Here is a 24021-nt window from a genome sequence, read left to right on the forward strand (position 1 = left end):
TCCAAATCAAGAAGTACTTGATTTGAGCACACTTCTGCTGCAGTGGCAGGTCAAGGAAGAGCTGGTGTGGGCACTTGGTCGTGTACATGAGCTCACAGACCATATGTGTGGTATGCTCCAGGTGCTAGGGTGAAGTTACCGTAGATCAGGAGCCAAGGAAAGGACTCCTCAGAGTTGGGGATCTTGGGGGAAGACCATACCCTGAGAACTGGTTCACCAGTCTCCTTGCCATGGCAGGGGTCTAGGGGTCTTTCCTCTGTGTTGGGCTGATTCTGAGGGCTGTGCTGAGTCCCTCAGAGACTTCTGGTAGAGGATGGAGAGATCTCCGGCCTCAGGGATTCAACCCCAACTGGAGACTTAGAGGCACCTGTGGGACAAAGTCTGTGGTCTGGAGCAGAGGGACAGTGACTGGGGAATCCATGGTGTAGCTCACAGAGAAATCTGACTTGGGTTTTCTAAAGAAGACAGACAGAAAACATTTTTACCCACATTATGATTAAAAGGAAGGGAAAAGGTCATATTATCTAAGACAAGGAATGTCTGAAGTTGTCTAGGGAGACGAGACAGAGAGAGATGCCTCAGCCTTTTACTTTCTTGTCTTTTAGCATCAGGTGATACAGGGCCAGAAGAAAAACAGGATGAAGGCTGCCATCCTGAAAGGTAGGGCTGGCACATCCTTCCCACTGGTGATGTGATCTCCCTGGTCCTAACCAACCAGAAGCAGATCTCCTAGGATGGCAGTTACAAAGCTCCGAGAGGGAGTTGCCTGGGAAGGAAGTAAGAACCCAAAAGACTTCCTAGGTTCTGTGAATAGCAAAACAGTAATGTGCTAGGGGATGGTTTTGGCCCGGTAGTGGGTGTCATGGGAGGTTGTGTAGCAATACTGTCTTGATTTTAAGGTGGGCCCTCCAGGTTCACCAGTGGACAGGTGAACAAACTTTCTGAAGTGAAAGAGTTTTCTCTTTGAGATGACCCATCCATTCTCACCTCACAGGGAGGTTATGAAGACAATGGCATATGGTGGAAGTAGAACACCACATACATGATAAATGGTGGCCCCTCCGTGTGCCTTGCTAACATAATCAGTTCTCTGTGGCCTTGGACCCTGTTGTTTGGGATCCAGAGTCTAATACCAGATTCTCTAAGGGAAATTCCACTTATCCTCATGGAATATCCCAACTTACTCTTTTTTCACCATAACCTAATCTCCATTTCTAGTAACTAGACATTGCCTCAGAAAACGAGAGGAAACTCACAACCTGGCTCTCATTTTGGAAAGGTAAGGAATTTGTCATTTCTTTGTTCCTATCTTCCTACTGAAACCTACGATGTGATCCCAGGCCTAAAGGTTATCTTGCAACAGATTCAAGGTTGCAGTGACATGTGATCACAGTGCTGGGGTATGGGAAAGGGCTTTCTGAAGTGAATGTGTTGGGCAGTAGAGGGGCTTGGGGATTTAGGTGTGCACCCATGCCTAGCCTGGCTACATCTTGTGCCTCCTGTCTCCTGTAGCTACCTAGAGAAACTCCATGTCAAAGATGGGTTTGCATGAACTGTTACACGGTGATACCGTGAAAGTTTTGAGGACAGGTCCTGCCACAGACCACAAGACACCTAGACAGAGTGTGGAAAATCCTTCTCCAAACACCTCCTCACCATTGCCTTCCCAGGCTCCTCTGACTCGGGGCCACCTGCGTCGGGCCTCACCCCTATCAGTAGAACTTCAAAAAGACCAGTATAACTTGAAAGGAATCCCATGGGGGCTGTCCCCCAGACCTCCCCTCCAGATACCTCATATCTGGCATCTCTTGTCAGGAACATCTCAGGCCTTGACTGCTGCAACTGTCCCATTTCATTCCTCTTCTGGTGGTGGCCAACTGCCAAGGCATTCTTTTTTCCTACCTGGGCATGTGAAAAACACTGCCAGGAATATCTGTCACCCTGAACATGGAAAACCTCCACAGGAGACGACTCACCCTGGCACACAGAGGTTGAGGGGCCATCCTTCATAAAACAAAATGTACAGGAACGTTTGGAGACACTGACCACCAAAAGAGTGGAAATGAAACTATGGGAAAATAAAGATAAAAAGGGGTCATTTTTCCTGCCAATGACCACAGAGTACCTCCTGGATTTTCCGAGCAACATATTGAGTTCAAAAGGCAGCAAGCGAGACAGTGGGCCAAACCCCTTCTGGACCATGAAAGGGAAACCATAGAAGCTTCCTAGTTCTCAACAGCTCTCTTATTCCACAATATGGAGAACACAGTGCAGGAGAAGTATGTGAAACTTTTCTGGGGCCTGCCCCTCTGCACCGTGAGCCCTTGGTGGCTACTGTCTTTGTCCCTGAGAAGCCTTTCACTGCCCAACCTGAAGCTGTTGCTTTCAACACAGTGTCTAACTCCTTCCCAGTTCAACATCAGGCTGAAGGGCCTCCACGGCTTTCCCAAGCTTTGCAACTACCCCAGGAAATAGCTCAAACCCAACTTTGGACACAAACCTTGTCAAAATTAGTGGCCCAGGTGCACTCTGAGGCCACCCTTCCATGTTCGTTCACAAACGAGCAACTTCTGTCTCCATCCCACATTAGGTCTTGTACAATAAATTGCCCTACATCTCAACACATGACACAGCTGTGCCTCCCAAAAGAAGACAAGAATCTGCAAGGGCACTGAAAAAGGCAATTGAAATGGAAGACACACCTGCACACAGCGCTATTCACCAAATCCAAGCTAGGGAAACAACCCCCAAGGCATCCTACTGAGGAACAGATCAAAAAAACCTGCCATGCTGGAACGCAAAGCAGTTTGATCTCGCAAGGAGGAACAACCAAAGTGACGTGCTTGGAGAGGGAATGACTGAAGTTGGGGCAAACCACACAGTAGAGATAATTATACACCCATGTTCATAGAAGAACTGTGGGTAACAGGAGGCAGAACACAAAGCCCAACTTCTCCAGCTGCATTCCTGACTTCCACAGGCAGGCCCACCAAACACCAAACTTATCCCAGGGATTTCTTCCCATGCAAATCCTCCCTAAATGACAGGAGCATGGAGAGGGAATGGTTGCAGTTGGGGCACACCATACGAAGACAAGTAAGCCAGGCTCAGAAACACAAAGGCAGCACAGTTTCACTCACAAACAGAGCAGAGATAAAGCAGATAAACACACAAGGAAAACACAAATGATGGTGGATCATCTGCTACACGAAACAGGTTTGTAAAAGTACAACTGCTCCATGAGCCTTGGAGGAGGAAAAGGAAAAGAAGATGATGGAGCTTCAGCAAAATCCAGAAACTTAAGCATTGGGCAGGCCTGAGGATAGGTGGATTTGTATTTCAGAGCAGCTGAAAAATGGGGGGATGACAGGAGAAAGGGGAAAGGGGGAGCAATGGAAGGGATTGAAGGGACCAAAGGAAACAAGACTGAAAACAGGAACAAGAGTAGAAAACCCTTGAGGCATCCGCATAAAAAGGAATCAGGAAAGAAGCTACTATAACTGGTGGACAGGGTGTTTGTGTGTGTGTGTGTGTGTGTGTGTGTGTGTGTTGCATGTGTGTCAGGAGAAGCTGGGCTACTTCAGGGAGGGTGGAGGGTGAAAGAAGAAGATCAAGGTGAGGGGTTGTGGTAGATGGACTTCCCATCCTCCTAGGACAGACAAAAAGGAAACTCTTATGATTGCTTTGAGACGGGGTGGGTGGTGAGGGAATGGAGGGGGAGAGGCCCTGGGGGTGATCTAAGCAAGGTACCCAAGAACCGTATTTGGAATTGCCACGATGAATCCCTCCACCACACCCAAGCGCTCAGAGAATATACCCAGCCTCTGAAACGTATACGCTGGCAATATCAGCATACTCGGTACCCAGCCACCCTTAAGAGTCCAAAGTCCTGGCAACCCACGGCTCTCCCCAAGGCCAGGTGAAGGGAGTGGGAAGAGGAGGAAGGCAAGCCTGCCCTTCTGTGTTCAGGATCATTCGAGCCTCCTCAAGCCACCACAGTTCCCTTTGCCCACCCAAAGGGCCGGAGTTCTGGACACCCTGGCAGGCAGCTACTTGGGGACAGGCTTGGCCCGGGTCTCCTCATGGATCACAAGGGGAACTGTGCCTAAGGCCTCCTTGCAGGCTGGGTTCTCTAGGTCAATGCTGCACAAGGCTCTAGACCTCTGCTTCCTAGGCTAGAGCCCTGTGGGACCGGGAGTGATTAGCTGACCAGGCGAGTCAAATGCTGTGCCGGGCACTCTCATGCCCCTGGCCAGGATGAGCCCACAGGGAACTGCTTGGCCACCAACAGCCTGGAGCCCAACTTTTCCAGCCTCCCTGTTGTCTTCCTCAGCCCCTTTCCACCACGTACCCAACGTATCCTATGGCCCTTCCTGGCAACACCTCACCTTGTCCGTCCTGCTTCTCCAGCAGCCCAACCGCTGTCATGCACCCCATATCAACCCCCTCGCCCCAATATCTTTCTCCCCCCATCTGGTCAGCACATACCTCACGGAACAGCTGCCAGCTCTCCTCTCCAGCACAGATGCACACAAAGCACGCTGGGGCACCACCTCCCCTTCGCCTGCAGGCTGCTCACCTGGCAGGCATGCAGCCTGCCAAAATTCACCTCTTTTATGACTTCCCAACCACACAAATCCTCATACAGCATCGACAATGCTCCACTCAACACAGTTAGGAAGTCAATAAACACTAAAACACTATTTCTTAGGCTGTATTTTTGTGTCTGTGTGTGTGTGCATGTGTGGGTGTGTCTGTGTGTGCGTCTGTGTTTTCTGTCCACACACACGCTTCCCAATCAACTTGAAGGGAAGTGGCAAGTGCAATCAATGAATAAATCTGACTCACCTTAATTGTGACTAAAGCATTCCAGGAGAGAGAATACAAATTCACTGACAACATCCCTAGGCTCATCCTGACAGCCATAAAGGCTGGCTATGATTCTGCCAAGCAGGCACCCTCGCACAAACTCAGTGGCCCATCAAACCCCTCAAATCATTACGGGAAGCAGGGCAGAGATTTTGCTTCAAGCAAAAGAGAGAAGCGCCAGATGATACAGGGATACGTACCAGAGCATGCACCCAAAGGAACCTAAGCAGATATACAATCGACACACCTGTACACCCGTGCTGAGCACAGCGCTATTCAACAAATCCAAGCTAGGGAAACAACCCCCAAGGCCTCCTACTGAGGAATGGATCAAGAAAACCTGCCGTGCTAGAACACAAAGCAGTTTGATCTCGCAGGGAGGAACAATGAACAGGACGTGCTTGGAGAGGGAATGGCTGCAGTTGGGGCACACCACACAGTAGAGATAACTATACACCCACGTTCATAGCAGAACTGTGGGGAAAGAGGAGGCAGAACACAGAGCCCAACTTCTCCAGCCACATTCCTGACTTCTGCAGGCGTGGCCCACCAAACACCAAACTTATCCCAGGTTTTCACATGCAAATCCTCCCAAAATGACAGGAGCATGGAGAGGGAATGGTTGCAGTTGGGGCACACCATGCGAAGACAAGTAAGCCAGGCTCAGAAACACAAAGGCTGCACAGTTTCACTCACACACAGAGCAGAGATAAAGCAGATAAACACACAAGGAAAACACAAATGATGGTGGATCGTCTGCTAGGCAAAACAGGTTTGTAAAAGTGCAACTGCTCCATAGGCCTCAGAGAAGGAGGAAAAGGAAAAGAAGATGATGGGGTTTCAGCAAAATCCACAAACTTAAGCATTGGACAGGCCTGAGGACAGGTGGATTTGTATTTCAGAGCAGCTGAAAACTGGGGGGATGACAGGAGAAAGAGGAAAAGGGGAGCAACGGAAGGGATTGAAGGAACCAAAGGGATGAAGACTGAAAACGGGAACAAGAGTAGAAAAACTTTCAGGCATCCGCATAAAAACGAATCAGGAAAGAAGCTACTATAAATAGTATACAGGCAGTTTGTGTGTGTGTGTGTGTGTGTGTGTGTGTGTGTGTGTGTGTGTGTGTGTTTCAGGGGAAGGTGGACTAATTCTCGGAGGCTGGAGGGTGAAAGGAGGAGACCAAGGTGAGGGGTTGTGGTAGATGCACTTCCCATCATCCCAGGAGAAATAAAAGAGGCTTACTATTGCTTTGAGGGAATGGAGGGGGAGAGGCCCTGGGGGTGATTTAAGCAATGTACCCAAGAACTTGGAATTGCCACGACGAATCCCTTCCACCACACCCAAGCGCTCAAAGAATATATCCACCCTAGGAAACGTATACACCGGCAATATTGCCATACTTGGTATCCAGCCACCCTTAAGAGTCCAAAGTCCTAGCATCCCACTGCTCTCAATGAGGCCAGGTGAAAGGAGTGGGGAGAGGAGGAAGGCAAGCCTGCCCTTCTGTGTTCAGGATCATTTGAGCCTCCTCAAGCCACCACAGTTCCCTTTGCCCACCCAGAGGGCCGGAGTTCTGGACACCCTGGCAGGTGGCTGCTTAGGGACAGGCTTGGCCCGGGTCTCCTCGTGGATCACAAAGGGAACTGTGCCTAAGGCCTCCTTGCAGGCTGGGTTCTCTAGGTCCATGCTGCACAAGGCTATAGCCCTCTGCTTCCTAGGCTAGAGACCTGTGGGACTGGGAGCGATTTGCTGACCAGGCGGGTCAAATGCTGGGCCGGGCACTCTCATGCCCCTGGCCAGGATGAGCCCACGGGGACCTGCTTGGCCACCAACAGCCTGGAGCCCAACTTTTCCAGCCTCCCTGTTGTCTTCCTCAGCCCCTTTCCACCACGTGCCCAACGTATCCCAGGGCCCTCCCCGACAACAACTCGCCTTGTCCGTCCCGCCTCACCAGCATCCCAACCGCACACACCCCAGGGACCCCGGAAACTCACCATTGTGATGTCTTCAGAGGCCACCTCCGTCTCCATCTGCGACACCATCTCGAACTCGGCAGGCTTGACCTCCTGTGCAGAAGCCGCTGCCGCCTTCACCACAGCTTCACCTCTTTTACAACTTCCCAGCCAAGCAAATCCTCACACAACATCAACAACGCTCTATTTAGCCTGGCTGGTAGGAGAATAAACACTGAAACACTCTTGTCTGTTTGCGTGTGTTGCCAGTGTGCACACGCTTCCTTAGCAACTTACATAGGATGGAGGCAGCGTGATCATGGAATAAATCTGGTTCATCTTAATCATGACTAAATCATTCCAGGGAAGAAAATACAAATGCACTGAGACTATCCCAGGGCCCTTCAAGACCAGCCACAGATGCTGGCCAAGATTCCGCCAAGCAGGAACCCCTGCACACAGCTGGTGGCAATTCGAACCACTAAAATCATTATGGGAAGCAGGGCTGAGTGTTCTCTTCAAGGGAAAGAGAGACGCATCAGATGATACAGGGGTAAGTCCCCTGGGTATGCACCCAACGGAGCCAAAGCACATATACGCTAGACACACCTGCACGCCCATGGTGAGCACAGCGCTAGGCACCAAATTCAACGTAGGGAAATGACCCCAGGGTCTCCTACTGAGGAATGGAGCAACAAAATGTGCCACGCTGGAATGCAGAGGACTTTGATCTCCCTGGGAGGAATAACGAATGACACCTTCTTCGACAGGGAACTGCTGCAATGGGGACATACCCCGTGAAGAGAAGCAAGCCAGGCTCAGAAACACAAAGGCCATACACCTTCTCTCATACCAGGAACATAGATCTAGCATATCAACACATGAACCAAAACACACATGATGGCGGACCCTCTTCTATCTGGAACACGTTTGTAACAGTACAACTACTGCAGTGGACTCGGGGAAGGAGGAAAAGGAAAAGAGGTTGATGGAGATTCACCAAAATCCGGAAACCTACAACTGGGCAGGCCAAGGAGAGGAGGATGTGTATTGAGAGCTGTTGAAAATGCGGGGTTGAGAGGAGAAAGGGGAAAGGGAGAGCGACGGAAGGGTTTGAAGGGACCAAATTAAACAAGACTGACGGTGGGAACACGAGCGGAAACACCTTGAGACATCCACATAAAGAGGAATTAGGAAAGAAGCCGCAATACACAGAGGACAGTATGTGTGTGGGTGGGGTGGTGGGTGGAGGAAGGTGGGCTTCTCCTGGGAGGGAGGAGGGTGAATGAAGGAGACCAAGGTGAGGGGGTGTGGTGGATGGACTCCATATCCTTGTGTGTCAACCAAAAGAGGAACCTCTTGTGAATGCTCTGAGATGGGGAAGAGGGGGTGAGGGAATGGAAGGGGAGAGGCTCTGGGGGTGATCTAAGCAATGTACCACCCAAGAAGCAGATTTGGACTTGACACAAGGAATCGCTCCTGCCCCAACCCATTCGGAGAATACATCCATCCTACAAAACGTACACAGCGACAATATTAGGGTACTCGGTCCCTAGCCACACTTTAAAAAGTCCAAAGTCCTGGCATCCCATGCCTCTTGGCCAGGCCAGGTGAAGGGAGTGGGGAGGGGAGGAAGGCAAGCCTGCCCCTCTGTGTTCAGGATCATTCGAACCTCTCAAGCCACCGAAGTTCCCTTTCCCCACACATAGGGCCAGGGGCCAGGACAGCCTGGGAGGCGGCTGCTTGGGGACGGGCTTGGCCCGGGTCTCCTCATGATTCACAAGGGGAACCATGCCTAAGGCCTCCTTGTAAGCTTGGGACTCTAGGTCCATGCTGCACAAAGCTCTAGCCTTCTGCTTCCTAGGCTAGAGCCCTTGGGACTGGGAGCGATTTTCTGGCAAGGCGGGTCAAAGCCTATGCCAGGCACTCTCTTGCCCCTGGCCAGGACCTGCTCGGGGGCACACCTTCTGAAGACAAATAAGTTTGGCCCAGAAACCCCCAACCGTCAGATAATAGATCCATCCTATCAAACATATACTGTGATACTATTAGTTTCTTGATCACTGGCCTCACTTAGAGTCCAAAGTCCTGGCATCCCATGGCTCTCTGACAGGCCCGGTGAAAGTCAGTGGGGAGGGGAGGAAGGCAAGCCTGCCCCTCTGTGTTCAGGATCATGCAAGCTTTCTGAAGCCACCAATGTTCCCTCTGCCCAGCCACAGGGCCAAGGGCCTGGACATCCTGGGAGGTACCTGGTTGGGGATATTCTCGTCCTGGGTCTCCTTGTGGACCACACGAGGAACTGTACTTAAGGCCTCCTGCAGGCTCGGGGCTGTAGGTGCATGCTGGACAACCTTCTAGCCCTTTGGCTCCTATGCTGGATCCTGTGGAACTGGGAGCTCTTTTCTGCCATTGCGAGTCAAAGGCGGCTCCTCGGGCCATCATCTCGCTGGACAGGACTTTCCCACGTGGACCAGCTTGGCTTCCAGCAGCCATTGTCTCTGTGTGCCTGGAGAATAGGCATACCAAACTTATCCCATGGTGTTCCCCTCCTAGTTCTCCAGGTGTCTTCCTGCTTCTTTTGCATCCCAACTCCAGTCACTCCATGGGATCCTGGAAACTCACTGTGCAGACGGTCTTCAGAGGATTCCTCCATCTTCATCTCCAACTCTACCTCGAACTCAGCAAACTCGACCCCAAGTGCAGATGCAGAAGTTACTTTCTTTCCGCCATCGCTGCTGGCCTGCCACCACACACAGCTGCTGTTGTCCTGGCCCCTGCTTGGTGTCCTCCTTGCTCCTCATGGTCCTTGGCTCATCTGTCCCAGGGAGGGCTGCCTGGACACTGGCATTGCTGGATTGCTGCAGACCCATGTGCCTGGCTAGAAATTCGGGCTGGCCTCCTTCAGTGGCCAGTGTTTTGCTGGACAACCCCACTCTTTGCCTTCCCAGCAACCCAGTGCCTGGCTACCTGTTGGGCTTTTGCCTTGGCTTCTAAGTCGGCTAATACTCTAAAGGCTGCAAGGGCGGCGAAAGAGACCATGGTGTCCACAGAGTTGACCCAGAGCTGTGTGGTTGCAGCACTCACCCAGAGGCACTTCTTCCAGTCAATGAACCTAAGGCTTGTAGTGCCCCTGATGTCCACCTATCTCTCCAAACACCGAGATGGCAACGAGGATGGAAAAGTTGGCAAAGGTGGCTATGGCAAGTAAGGGGCACCAGGGAGGCAAAGGAAGCATGGTCAGTGCAGGCAGCAAGAGGGGAGAAGGCAGAAAGTGTTGGGAGGACAACTAAACTAAGGCAAGAGAGGTGAGAGAGAACAGGGCAGCACAGCTGGTAAAGGTGGCCAGGGCCTCAGCAGTAGGGACCCAGAGCTGTGTGGGCAGAGGATTCACACTGAGGCACTTCCTCAAGTGGGTAAGGCTGACACATTGCAAACCTCACCACTGGTGACCCACAGCACCCTAGCTGTCCTTGGCCTCAGCAGGCCAGGTAAGGGACGCCTGGACACTGGCAGCAATAAGACTGCTGCACCCACGGGGGGCTAGAGGGGCAGACAGGCGGCGCCCGGGGACGCTGGGCTACCAGGTCTGGCTGGCCACTCTCGTGCGCCCGTTTTAGCTGGGAAATCCCAGCCTCGGCCTCCCCAGCCTCCCCCTTGCTACCTGTTGGGCGTTTCACAGAAGCGGCGAAGGCTGGGAAGGCGACAATGGCAGCGAGGGCAGTGAGAACGGCGAGAACTGCGAGAACAGCGAGGGCAGTGAGAACGGCGAGAACTGCGAGAACAGCGAGGGCAGTGAGAATGGCGAGAACAGCGAGGTCGGAGGTAAGAGCGGGGAAACACCCAGAAGGCGGTTTTTGCTGCCGGGAAGGTGAGGGAGGCGGCAGTGGTAGTGGCGGCGGCGGCCATCCAGGCTTGTGAGGACCCTGCGCTCACACGCAGGCTCCTCCTTCCCTAAGTGACCCTGACCCACTGACGTCCTCTGGTGAACTGATGTCCCCTGAAGTCTACTTACCCGGATCTATGCAGGACATTGTGCACGAGAGCCACCGTGAACCCAGGTTAATAATCGTCTGGGCACCGTGATTCTCTTCCTCTGCAGCAGTCCCACTGCTGCCTATGTGGAGGCTTCCAGGCCCAGGGGCAGCTGGGCTACCATGCCTGGCTGGCCGCCCCTCTGTAGCCCTAGGTTTGGATGGAGAATCCCTCCATCCAAATTCTGCCTCGCAAGCCTCCTGAACCTGTAGGGCATTTTGACAAGCAAGGGAAGGAGGGGCGGCAAGCGCAGCAGAATCAGTGACCCAGGGCTGTGTGGTCACAACGCTCAGATGATAACTAACCTGCCTTCACCGCGGCTCTCGTTCAGAATGCCCTGCATAGATCCGGGTAAGTAGACGTCAGGGGACGTCAGTGCGTCAGGTGACGTCAGTGCGTCAGCGTCACATAAGAGAGAAGGATCCTGCGTGTGAGTTCGGCATCTTCACAACTCTGGAGGGCCGCCGCCGCCACCGCCCTGCCGCCCTGCAGCCGCCCCGCAGCCGCCGCCAACTCCCTCACCTTCCCGGCAGCACTCACCGCCTTGTGGGTGTTTGCCGCTCCTGCCGCTGCCCTCGCCGTTCTCGCCGCCATCGCTGACTTCGCTGTTAACGCCGCCATTGCCGCCTTCCCAGCCTTCGCCGCTTCTGTGAAACGCCAAACAGGTAGCAACGGGGAGGCTGGGGAGGCCGAGGCTGGGATTTCCCAGCCAAAACGGGTGCACGAGGGCGGCCAGCCAGACCTAGTAGCCCAGCGTCCCCGTTCGCCGCCTGTCTGTCCCTTTAGCCGCCAGCGGGTCTGCAGCAGTCCCGCCGCGGCCAGCGGCCAGGCGCCCCTCCCTGGTCTGCTGAGGCCAAGGACAGCGAGAGCGCTGTGGATCCCCGGTGCGAGGGGTGCAGTGTGCCAGGCTCACTCACGGGAGGAGGTGCCTCCGTGTGAGCTCTGCAACCACACAGCCCTGGGTCGCGGCTCCCGCCCTCACCACCCTGGCCTCCCTCGACGCCCTCGCTGACCTTGCTGCCTTCGCCGCCATTGCCGCCCTTGCCGCTGTCCTCGCTGCCTATGCCGACCCTGCCGCCCTCGCCATTCTCGTCTCCATTGCGATTCTCGCCGGCCTGGCCGCCTTCGATGCCTCAGCGGAATGCCCAACAGGTAGCAAGGGGGAGGCTGGGAGGCCTAGGCTGGGATTCACCAGCCAAAACAGGGAGGCGTGATGGCGGCCAGCCACACCTGGTAGCCCAGCGTCCCCTGGCGCCTCCTGTCCCCCCCTCTAGCCACCAGCGGGTCTGCAACAGTCTCATTGCTGCCAGTGTCCAGGCGCCCTTGCCTGGCCTGCTGAGGCCAAGGACAGCTAAGGCGCTGTGGGCCACCAGTGGTGAGGATCTCAGGGTGTCAGCCTCACGCACTTGAGGAAGTGCCTCAGTGTGAATCCTCTGCCCACACAGCCCTGGGTCCCTACTGCTGAGGCCCTGGCCACCTGTGGCTGGGCAAAGGGAACATTGGTGGCTTCAGAAGGCTTGCATGATCCTGAACACAGAGGGGCAGGCTTGCCTTCCTCCTCTCCCCACTGACTCTCACCGGGCCTGTCAGAGAGCCATGGGATGCCAGGACTTTGGACTCTGAGAGTGGCCAGGGACCAAGAAACCTAATAGTTTCACAGTATATGTTTGATAGGATGGATCTATTATCTGACGGTTGGGGGTTTCTGGACCTGGCTTACTTGTCTTCGCAAGGTATGCCCCCATGCAGGTCCTGGCCAGGGGCAAGAGAGTGCCGGGCATAGGCTTTGACCCGCCTTGCCAGAAAATCGCTTCTAGTCCCACAGGGCTCTAGCCTAGGAAGCAGAGGGCTAGAGCCTTGTGCAGCATGGACCTAGAGTCCCAAGCTTACAAGGAGGCCTTAGGCATGGCTCCCCTTGTGAATCATGAGGAGACCTGGGCCAAGCCCGTCCCCAAGCAGCCACCTCCCAGGCTGTCCAGGCCCCTAACCCTGTGTGTGGGGAAAGGGAACTTTGATGGCTTGAGGAGGCGCGAATGACCCTGAACACAGAGGGGCAGGCTTGCCTTCCTTCTCTCCCCACTCCCTTCACCTGGCCTGGCCAAGAGGCATGGGATGCCAGAACTTTGGACTCTTTTAAGTGTGGCTAGGGACCGAGTACCCTAATATTGTCGCTGTGTACGTTTTGTAGGATGGATATATTCCCGGAACAGGTTGGGGCAGGAGCGATTCCTTGTGTCAACTCCAAATCTGCTTCTTGGGTGGTACGTTGCTTAGATCACCCCCAGAGCCTCTCCCCTTCCATTCCCTCACCCCCTCTTCCCCATCTCAGAGCATTCACAAGAGGTTCCTCTTTTGGCTGTCACACAAGGATATGGAGTCCATCCACCACACCCCCTCACCTTGGTCTCCTTCATTCACCCTCCTCCCTCCCAGGAGAAGCCCACCTTCCTCCACCCCTCCCCACCCACACACATACTGTCCTCTGTGTATTGCGGCTTCTTTCCTAATTCCTCTTTATGTGGATGTCTCAAGGTGTTTCCCACCGTCAGTCTTGTTTAATTTGGTCCCTTCAAACCCTTCCGTCGCTCTCCCTTTCCCCTTTCTCCTCTCAACCCCCCATTTTCAACAGCTCCTCTCCTTGGCCTGCCCAGGTGTATGTTTCCAGATTTTGGTGAATCTCCATCAACCTCTTTTCCTTCTCCTCCTTCCCCGAGTCCCTTGCAGTAATTGTACTTTTACAAATGTGTTCCAGGTAGGAGAGGGTCCACCATCGTGTGTGTTTTCATTCATGTGTTGATCTGCTGGATCTATGTTCCTGGCATGAGAGAAAGCATGCGGCCTTTGTGTTTCTGAGCCTGGCTTGCTTGTCTTCACGGGGTGTGTTCCCATTGCAGCAGTTCCTCTCGAAGCCTGTGTCATTCGGTATTCCTCCCGGCGAGTTCAAACTGCTCTGCGTTCCAGCGTGGCACATTTTGTTGCTCCATTCCTCAGTAGGAGACCCTGGGGTCACTTCCCTACCTTGGATTTGGTGCCTAGCGCTGTGCTCACCATGGGCGTGCAGGTGTGTCTAGCGTATATGTGCTTTGGCTCCGTTGGGTGCATGCCCAGGGGACTTACCCCTGTATCATCTGGTGCGTCTCTCTTTCCCTTGAAGAGAAATCTCGGACCTGCTTCCCATAATGATTATAGCGGTCACGCTGCCACCAAGTGTGTAAGGGGTTTTTGCTTGGCGGAATCGTGGTCAACATCTGTGGCTGTCTTGAAGGGCCCTGGGATGTTCTCAATGCATTTGTATTCTCTCCCCTGGAATGGTTTAGAACGATTAAGGTGAGCCAGATTTACTCCATGATGACGCTGCTTCCATCCTGTGTAACTTGCTTAGGAAACTCGTGCACACTGCTCACACACACAAACAGAGAGTGTTTCAGTGTTTATTCTCCTGCCAGCCAGGCTGAATCGAGCATTGTCGATGCTGTGTGAGGATCTGCGTGGCTGAAAAGTTGGAAAAGAAGTGAGGCTGTGGTGAAGGCTGCAGCGGCGGCTTCTGCATGGGGAGTTCAAGCCTGCCGAGTTCGAGATGGTGTCACAGATGGAGACGCAGGCGGCCTCTGAAGACATCACAATGGTGAGTTTCCGGGGTCCCTTGGGGTGTCTGCAGTTGGGCTGCTGGAGAAGTGGGACGGACAAGGCAATGTGTTGCAAGGGAGAGCCCTGGGATATGTTGGGCATGTGGTGGAAAGGGGATGAAGAAGACAACAGGGAGGCTGGAAAAGTTGGGCTCCAGGCTGCTGGTGGCCAAACAGGTCCCCGTGGGCTCGTCTCCCCACTCCCTTCACCTGGCCTTGGGAAGAGCCATGGGATGCTAGGACTTTGGATTCTTAAGGGTGGCTGGGTACCGAGTATGCTAATATTGCTGGCGTATACATTTCATAGGCTGGGTATGTTCTCTGAGTGCTTGGGTGTAGTGGAAGCGATTCGTCGTGGCAATTCCAAATACGGTTCTTGGGTACGTTGCTTAGATCACCCCCAGGGCCTCTCCCCTCCATTCCCTCATCACCCACCCCGTCTCAAAGCAATCCTAAGAGGTTCCTCTTTTGTCTATCCTAGGATGATAGGAAGTCCATCTACCACAACCCCACATTTTGGTCTCCTCCTTTCACCCTCCACCCTCCCATAAGTAGCCCACACCTTCCCCTCACACACACACACACACACACACCACACACACACCCCATACCCACACACACCCTGTCCACCATTTATAGTAGCTTCTTTCCTGTTTCCTTTTTATGTGGATGCTTCAAGGGTTTTCTACTCTTGTTCCCGTTTTCGGTCTTCATTCCTTTGGTCCCTTCAATCCCTTCCATTGCTCCCCCTTTCCCCTTTCTCCTGTCATCCCCCCATTTTTCAACAGCTCTGAAATACAAATCCACCTATCCTCAGGCCTGCCCAATGCTTAAGTTTCTGGGTTTTGCTGAAGCCCCATCATCTTCTTTTCCTTTTCCTCCTTCTCCGAGGGCCATGGAGCAGTTTTACTTTTACAAACCTGTTTCGCCTAGCAGATGATCCTCCATCATTTGTGTTTTCCTTGTGTGTTTATCTGCTTTATCTCTGCTCTGTGTGTGAGTGAAACTGTGCAGCCTTTGTGTTTCTGAGCCTGGCTTACTTGTCTTCGCGTGGTGTGCCCCAACTGAAGCCATTCCCTCTCCATGCTCCTATCATTTAGGGAGGATTTGCATGGGAAATCCCTGGGATAAGTTTGGTGTTTGGTGGACCACACCTGTGGTAGTCAGGAATGCGGCTGGAGAAGTTGGGCTCTGTGTTCTGCCTCCTCTTTCCCCACAGTGCTGCTATGAACATGGGTGAATAGTTATCTCTACTGTGTGGTGTGCCCCAACTGCAGCCATTCCCTCTCCAAGCACGTCCCGTTCGTTGTTCCTCCCTGTGAGATCAAACTGCTTTGTGTTCTAGCACGGCAGGTTTTCTTGATCCGTTCCTCAGTAGGAGGCCTTGGGGGTTGTTTCCCTAGCTTGGATTTGGGGAATAGCACTGTGCTCAAGACTGATGTGCAGGTGTGTCAATTGTATATCGGCCTAGGTTCCTTTGGGTGCATGCCCTATACGTATCCCTGTATCATCTGGCGCTTCTCTCTTTTGCTTGAAGCGAAATCTCCGACCTGCTTCCCGTAATGATTTGAGCAGGTCAATGGGCCACCGAGTTTGTGCGAGGGTGCCTGCTTGGCAGAATTGTGTCAACCTTTATGGCTGTAGGATGAGCCTAGGGATGTTGTCAGTCAATTTGTATTCTTTCCCTTGGAATGCTTTAGTCATGATTAAGGTGAGTCCGATTTATTCCATGATTACACTTCCCATTTCCGTTCAAGTTGATCGGGAAGCATGTGTGTGGACAGAACACACACACACACACACACACAACACACACATACACAAATACAGTCCAAGAAATAGCGTTTTAGTGTTTATTCACTTCCTAACTGTGTTGAGTGGAACATTGTCAATACTGTGTGAGGTTTGTGTTGTTGGGAAGTTGTAAAAGAGGTGAAGTTCGGCAGGCTGCATGCCTGCCAAGTGAGCAGCCTGCAGGCAGAGGGGAAGTGATGCCCTGGCGTCCTTTGTGTGCGTCTGCACTAGAGAGGAGGGCTCGCAGCCGCTCCATGAGGTATGTGCTGCCCAGATGGGGGAAGAAAGATATTTGGGGGGGGGGGTTGGTATGGGGTGCATGACAGTGTCTCGGGGTACAGAAGCAAGGAGATGGCTGTGTGTGAGTGCTGCCACCACACAGCCCTAGGTCCTGGCTGCAGCCCTACTGTCCTCACTTACCTCCCAAGCCACCCTGGCCACTCTGGCTTCTGCGCCTTGTCAGTGTCTGGCACCTTGCCACAAACGTCGAAATGCCCAACAGGTCGGAAGTGGGAGGGGGTGGGGTGGCCGAGGGGAGGATCATCCAGCCACACCCAGGATGCATGAGGGTGACCAGCTATTCCCAGTAGCCCAGCGGACCCTGGCGCCTGGTGCCACCTGTCTGCGCCTCTAGCATCTTCTTGGCTGTTCATCACTCCCACCCACCGCTGCCAGTGTCTAAGCATCCCTGCCTTGGCTTGCTTAAAACAAGGATGGCGAGCTGCACTGTGGGCCCAAGCAGAGGCTGTGGTGAAGGCAGCGGCAGCTTATGCATGGGGGGTCAAGCCTGCCAAGTTCGAGATGGTGTCGCAGATGGAGACAGAGGCGGCCTCTGAAGACTTCACAATGGTGAGTTTCCAGGGTCCCTTGGGGTATCTGAGGTTGGGCTGCTGGAGAAGCAAGATGGACAAGGCGAGGTGTTGCAGGGGAGGGCCCTGGGATACGTTGGGCACGTGGTGGAAAGGGGCTGAGGAAGACAACAGGGAGGCTGGAAAAGTTGGGGTCCAGGCTGCTGGTAGCCAAGCAGGTCCCCGTGGGCTCATGCCTGGCACTTCTTTTGACCCGCCTGGTCAGCAAATCGTTCCCCGTCCCACAGGGCTCTAGCCTAGGAAGCAGAGGGCTAGAGCCTTGTGCAGCATGGATCTAGTGACCCAGCCTGCAAGGAGGCCTTAGGCACAGTTCCCCTTGTGATCCACGAGGAGACCCGGGCCAAGCCTGTCCCCAAGCAACCGCCTGACAGGGTGTCCAGAACTCCGGCCCTCTGGGTGGGCAAAGGGAACTGTGGTGGCTTGAGGAGGCTCAAATGATCCTGAACACAGAAGGGCAGGCTTGCCTTCCTCCTCTCCCCACTCTCTTCCCCTGGCCTCGGGGAGAGCCGTAGGACGCTAAGACTTTGGACTCTTAAGGTTGGCTGGGTACCAAGTATGCTAATATTGCTGGTGTATACGTTTCATAGGGGGGATATATTCTCTCAGCGCTTGAGTGTGGTGGAAGCAATTCGTCGTCCAAATCCAAATACCGTTCTTGGGTACATTGCTTAGATCACCCGCAGGGGCTCTCCCCCTCCATTCCCTCACCACCCACCTGGTCTGACAGCAATTCTAAGAGTTTCCTCTTTTGTCTGTCCTGGGAAGATAGAAAGTCCATCCGCTACAATCCCTCACCTTGGTCTCCTTCTTTCACCCTCCACTCTGCCAGAAGTAGCTCTCTTTACACACACACACACACACACACACCCTTTCCACCATTTATAGTAGCTTCTTTCCTGATTCCTTTTTATGTGGATGCCTCAAGGGTTTTCTACTCTTGTTCCCGTTTTCAGTCTGATTCCTTTGGTCCCTTTCTCCGGTCATCCCCCCATTTTTTAACAGCTCTGAAATACAAATCCACCTATCCTCAGGCCTGCCCAATGCTTAAGTTTCTGGATTTTGCTGAAGCCCCATCATCATCTTTTCCTTTTCCTTCTTCTTCGAGGCCCATGGAGCAGTTGCACGTTTACAAACCTGTTTCACGTAGCAGACGGTCCAGCATCATTTGTTTTCGTTGTGTGTTTATCTGCTTTATCTCTGCTCTGCATGTGAGTGAAACCGTGTGCCCTTTGTGTTTCTGAGACTGGCTTACTTGTCTTTGCATGGTGTGCCCCAACTGCAGACATTCCCTCTCCATGCTCCTGTCATTTTGGGAGGATTTGCATGGGAAAACCCTGGGATAAGTTTGATGTGTCATGGACCGCACCTGCGGAAGTCATGAATGCAGCTGGAGAAGTTGGGCTCTGTGTTCTGCCTCTTGTTTACCCACAGTTCTGCTATGAATATGGGTGTATAGTTATCTCTACTGTGTGGTGGCTTGGGTTCATTTGAATATATGCCTAGGGGATGTGCTACTGTGGCATCCAAAATAATGTAAAGTTTTTCAACAGGGGTAAAAAAATTGTTGTAAATGTCCTAAATATGTATCTGAAAAGTACTTCGGTGTATATGATCACATTCTTGTGCAGTCTACTCTTCAATCTGGGCCTCCGATGCACCTCCCAACTCGTCTACATTTTGTTGCCAAAATTTTTTCCTTGGATCTGCCTTACTATCAACACTGTCCTCAAGATGGTGTTGAATATCCAATTCAGGAACAAATTTTTGTCTTTTCCTTTTTGTGTGACTCAGATGTGCTTTTTCCATTTCCGTGGCCTAATGTACAATATATGAATAGGTATTTGGAGTCATTGCCATTTATCCCTTTACCCTGTAGGGAGATCATGTCATAAGGGTTCTGAGCCTAACATTTCACAAGTATTTTTCTGCCTCCTCTTTACATCCTGTGGTGACCCATTTGCTTTCCTGTAGAAAAAAGAGGCTATGTTACTTGTCTGGGTTTTTGCATGGTTGTATCAATGGGAAAGAAGTTTATACTCATTGAGATTCTGAAGATTCCAAGAAAACTGAAGATTTTTTTCAGCCATCAAACCTCTGTCTCATTCTGTTTTAAGAAGGTAACACACACACACAGGAAATAAATGTGAGTCAACTCCCTGTATAGCTATCCTTATCTCAACCAGCAAAAACCCTTGTTCCTTCCTATTATTGCTTATACTCTCTCTTCAACAAAATTAGAGATAAGGGCAAGATAGTTTCTGCTGGGTATGGAGGGGGTTGGAGGGGAGAGGGAAGGGGGGAGGGGGGTGAGGGAGGGGGTGGGGGGAGGGGGGAGAAATGACCCAAACATTGTATGCACATATGAATAAAAAAAAAAAAAAAAGAAGTAAAGATCCCCACCTGGATGCATGTTGCTCATTTCTTTAACTCCCATCCTCATGGAAGTCTAAAGGTGGATCATGGTTGGAAGACATGCTAGGCAAAAACAGAAGGAGGTCCTGTCTCAACAAGTGGCTGTACTTGGTGGCATTCACCTGTCATCCCAACTGCAGCAGGAGCCATACAATAGGAGGACTGAGTTTGGTTAAGACCATGAAAAATTGAGACTGGATTGCCAAAACACCCAGATCAAAAACAGCTCTTGCTGTGGCTCAAGCTTTGGATTGCCTGACTAGTTCAGAGCCTGAGTTACTGTCGTTAATAAGTAAGTAAACAATTAATTAACTAATTACTCAATAGCACAACTCCAACTTTCATTATTTTTGGCAGCAATATACGTTTCATTCATTCGTTCAATAAGTATTTACCAAGTGTCTACCTCATGCCAGCAATTAATGTAGGCCCTGGAGTTAGAGTAATAAACACAAGAGGCAAAAATTCATCAATTGTCATTGCAAAACACTAGGACAGAAGAGTTTGGGGTGATGTATCTGTTGAGTAATCTGACTGTAGAGGAGGACTTTTACGGGGACATCATTTTTAAATGATGTTCCAGTTGCGCATGTTACTGAAACATCGATGTAAGATAAAAATTCCACAACAATTCTAGTATGAGCCTGTATGCTGTAGGCTCAGACAATATTGTAAGTTAATGGTGGTGTCAGTTTGTTAAAAACAAAGTTAACTGTTTTCTTTACTTGGATTGAATATAAATCCTGGTAAGTCCCGCATAAATTTAACATATAGTAAGTTCAAAATGCATTCAACAAGGAAATAAATCAATCAGTGGGAAAATGGTCTGAACCAACAATTATCAAAAGAAGCAAAAAGGGAAACCAATAAATTTTTGAAAAGTTCTCAACACCTTTAGTAATAAAAGAAATGCAAGTCAAAATCACACCAAGATTTAATCCTGGCACACTCAGAATTACAATCATCAGGAAATGAAATAACATCAAATGCTAGTGAGGTTGTGGGGAAAAGGAACCCTCATACACTGATGGCAGGAATGTCAGTACGTATACCAGTGCAGAAAGCATTATGGAGCTTCTCAAAAATCTTAAAATAGATGTACAATAATGGTCAGCAGTAACACTCCTGGGCATATATCTTAAGAAATCAGTTTCCACATACAACATAGATATATACCCATCCATGTTCTCTGTGGAATTTCACAATACCAAGATATAGAATCAGCCTAGTGTATTTGCCATTTTTGAGTTAGATTCTTTTAACATTTTCACCACTCAAAACTTAAGCGGATCCATGCATGGTGTACCGTGTCTGTAATACAGGCTACTCAGTTGATAAATACAGGAGTAGTCAGAGTTCAAGATCTTGTATCTTTTCCCAGGATGGTCTAGAATGTGAAATCTCCTGACTCCTCCTCCTGAGTAGCTTGGATTAGAAACATTCTCCAGCAGTTCCAGCTTCATTTTTCTTTTAAGAGGGCCAGGAATTAAACCCAGGGACAAGAGCTTGTTAAGTAAGTGGTCTTTCATGGAGACACAGCTTCAGTCCCTAGAAATTTCCACTCAGAATGTCTTTAAATAACCATGCATGTAATTTGCTTTTATTAATTTTATTCCCAGGGAGACAAATTCTAGTTTCTCAGGTGAACAAGCACAGTTCTAGACTTGGTCTTGCTGTCATTCTCCAAGAGATAGGCCTTGAAGGTGAAGAATCATATTTTGGTGTATCAAAACCAGAATTTCAGAATATTTGAGGTTACCATGAGGAATTCCACATTTGGTCAGGTCCTTTTGTGGGTAACGTGAAACCATGTGGGTGTTGATACACACTTCTCCCTCCCTATGTGTTCCAGCTATTTTCCTGCCATATGCACACAAGAGATTGCAGAGCTAGTTGGAAAGGAGTGTAAGTTTCCACAGATTTCAGGAATGATTATCAACAGGGCATCCAAGAAATGTGAGGGAACAGATCTCTCTATCTAGCTTCAGTTGAAGCACTTGTATAGCTATTTTTATGCATCCTTCAGCTGTGTAACCAGAGTAATGCCCACTTCCAAGGTGATTGTTGAAGGTTTTGTCAGCTGAATATTATCTGTCTCATTTTGTTTTAAGAACTAAAGACTGAATTCCAGGTGAGATTTGTTTGGATGGACCTGGAATATCAAACTGTGTCATTGACATATAATTCATATATACTGCTTTTGGTCTTTTTGCTAGAACATAAAGTCCACCAAGGTAGAAGAATCTCCTTCCTTACTCGCTCCCACAGGGGTTGGACACCCAGGGAGACTCCTGTGGCTATCCAAGGCATCCTATGCATTGGCTCCATGAACCTTAGTGACCGGTCACAAAATGAGGGTGCTCATACTCTCAGAGAATAGCGAGCATGACTCAAAGAATGGTCAGATGGGAAGGATTTCAGGTGCCAAAGGATATCCATGTGTATGGATATAGTAAGGGAAATAAATAGTGGAGTTTATTATAGGTAAAGTGGGAAGAGACTCACAGGTGTGGTCTTTACCAGGTGGAATGGAAGAGCCATGTATAAGAAAAACAGATATGTTTTTGTTTTTAAGATGTTTTTATAAAATCCTTAACTTGGATGTGGGGAAAAACCTGTGTCTTCTGTGTATTCATTGGCTTCCAAGCTGGGGGCGTGTCCTTGAAGACTCACACGTACACTTACGTTTTTATTGTTTTATTACTCGTATGTGCATACAAGGCTTGGGTCATTTCTCCCCCAGCCCCACCCCCTCCCTTACCACCCACTCCACCCCTCTCTCTCCCCGCCCCAATACCCAGCAGAAACTATTTTGCCCTTATTTCTCATTTTGTTGAAGAGAGAGTATAAGCAATAATAGGAAGGAACAAGGGGTTTTGCTGGTTGAGATAAGGATAGCTATACAGGGCATTGACTCACATTGATTTCCTGTGCGTGTGCGTTACCTTCTAGGTTAATTCTTTTTGATCTAACCTTTTCTGTAGTATCCTTCAAGACTCACACATACACTTATGATAATTTTCAGGTACTCTAAGATAATGCAGGAAGAAATTTCCACTATTTCTTATTTCTAGTTTAACAAGGATTTGTATTTGAAAAGGAACCCTCTTGATCAGAGGAAACAGAGGAAATGAGTGAACCAGGGGTCTAAATTTAGATGCTTTAAATTAAATTATACAGATCTAACATTCCTGACCTTTCTCTAATTTCTGTCTGCTGCATATTTAGCTAAAAACGTGTGTGTGTGTGTGTGTGTGTGTATTTGCAAGGGATGGTCAGATTCCTGCAAGCAAAGCTGACCTGTGTGGTAGCCTTGGGGTTTAAAGAGGCTAGCTCACCTGAATGGTTTATGGCACTAGCTGTTAAGCAGTCAGCATCTGTCTGTTCGAGCCTATCTCTTGTAAGAATTTTAACCCTGCATGTCGATGTCTACCATGCCAGATGGTCCTCATATTATGAAGGTAACTCAAGGTCAGACAGAAGGAAGAAAAACAAGAAGAAAAGAAAACTAACCAGCAAAATTCTGGAGGTGGCAGTAATGTGAGATGTAGAGGGTGTCTGTTGTTGATGACCATATACCTGTGGAAATTTTGTGGTTTTAAAATCTTATGAAGACTTTGATATCTCTAGCCATGGTCTGTGTTTCTATTGGCACCATTTCTTTTCCGCCAAGCTAACCTAACCACCTATTCTACCAGTCACAGACCTGTGGTTTTTCTTTCAGGTTTGTGGGTGATCGGGAACATGGTGGCTGTCAGTAATATGACATCTTTCCCTCTTTAAATGCTGTGATTTGATCCTGGCATTAATTCAATTTAAGGCTTTCCCACATCATTTGGGACTTGGGTTTAATTCTGCTGGGACAGTTTGTCTTTTTGCATCCCAGGGCGGCCTCAAACTTGCAATTCTCCTTTAACAGCCTCTAGTGTGATAAGATGATACATTTTCACCATCACACTGTAGTGAGAAAGATTTTGTCACCTTCTATCTTTTCCCAAATCCATATTTAGTAATTTTACCCAGGTATGTGAAACCAGTCACAATGAGGATAATTAGACAAGAGCAACTGGCAAGCAGTAGAAATCACGATTCATCCTGATGTATTTGATCAATGAAAATCCAAATGTTTAAGGTGCCTGCTTTTGTGTGTTTATACACTTGGGTGATTAAGCAGAGTAATACTTGTGGTATTTATATTTATTGGAGGGGGTCGTGGGTATTAAACCAAAGAATTATCACACATTCAGCACTCCACTACCAATGAGCTACACTTCCAGCCACTTTAGCTGTTAGCCTAGCTAATTCATCAAGAATCTATGCTCAGTTCATTCATAAATTGATTTTGGAGAGTTTTGTTTTTTGAGCTCCTTGTATATCTTGGTTATTAATTACTTTTCAGATGTCAAAGCTATTTTTACCACTCTGTGGGCTGCCTTTTCAAACTGGTGACCATTTCTTTCATTGGGCTGA

At 50.2% G+C, this 24021-nt stretch overlaps 1 long non-coding RNA gene across 2 annotated transcripts in view; it reads left to right on the top strand.

Annotated features, from left to right (window-relative positions):
- The first annotated feature begins 11263 nt into the window (after window positions 1-11263).
- The window catches only part of LOC141416370 (uncharacterized), a 46180-nt gene continuing 33422 nt past the window's right edge, over window positions 11264-24021 (top strand). Inside the window, exons 1-2 of one of the 2 annotated variants that reach the window (XR_012441113.1) lie at window positions 11264-11515; window positions 14297-14475. This is a non-coding gene — a long non-coding RNA (uncharacterized lncRNA). The remainder of the gene's footprint in view (window positions 11516-14296; window positions 14476-24021) is intronic. The other variant, XR_012441112.1, reaches the window with a different exon arrangement.

The sequence above is a fragment of the Castor canadensis genome, chromosome 14 (genome assembly GCF_047511655.1).
Source record: "Castor canadensis chromosome 14, mCasCan1.hap1v2, whole genome shotgun sequence".
Classification (NCBI taxonomy): Eukaryota; Metazoa; Chordata; class Mammalia; order Rodentia; family Castoridae; genus Castor; species Castor canadensis.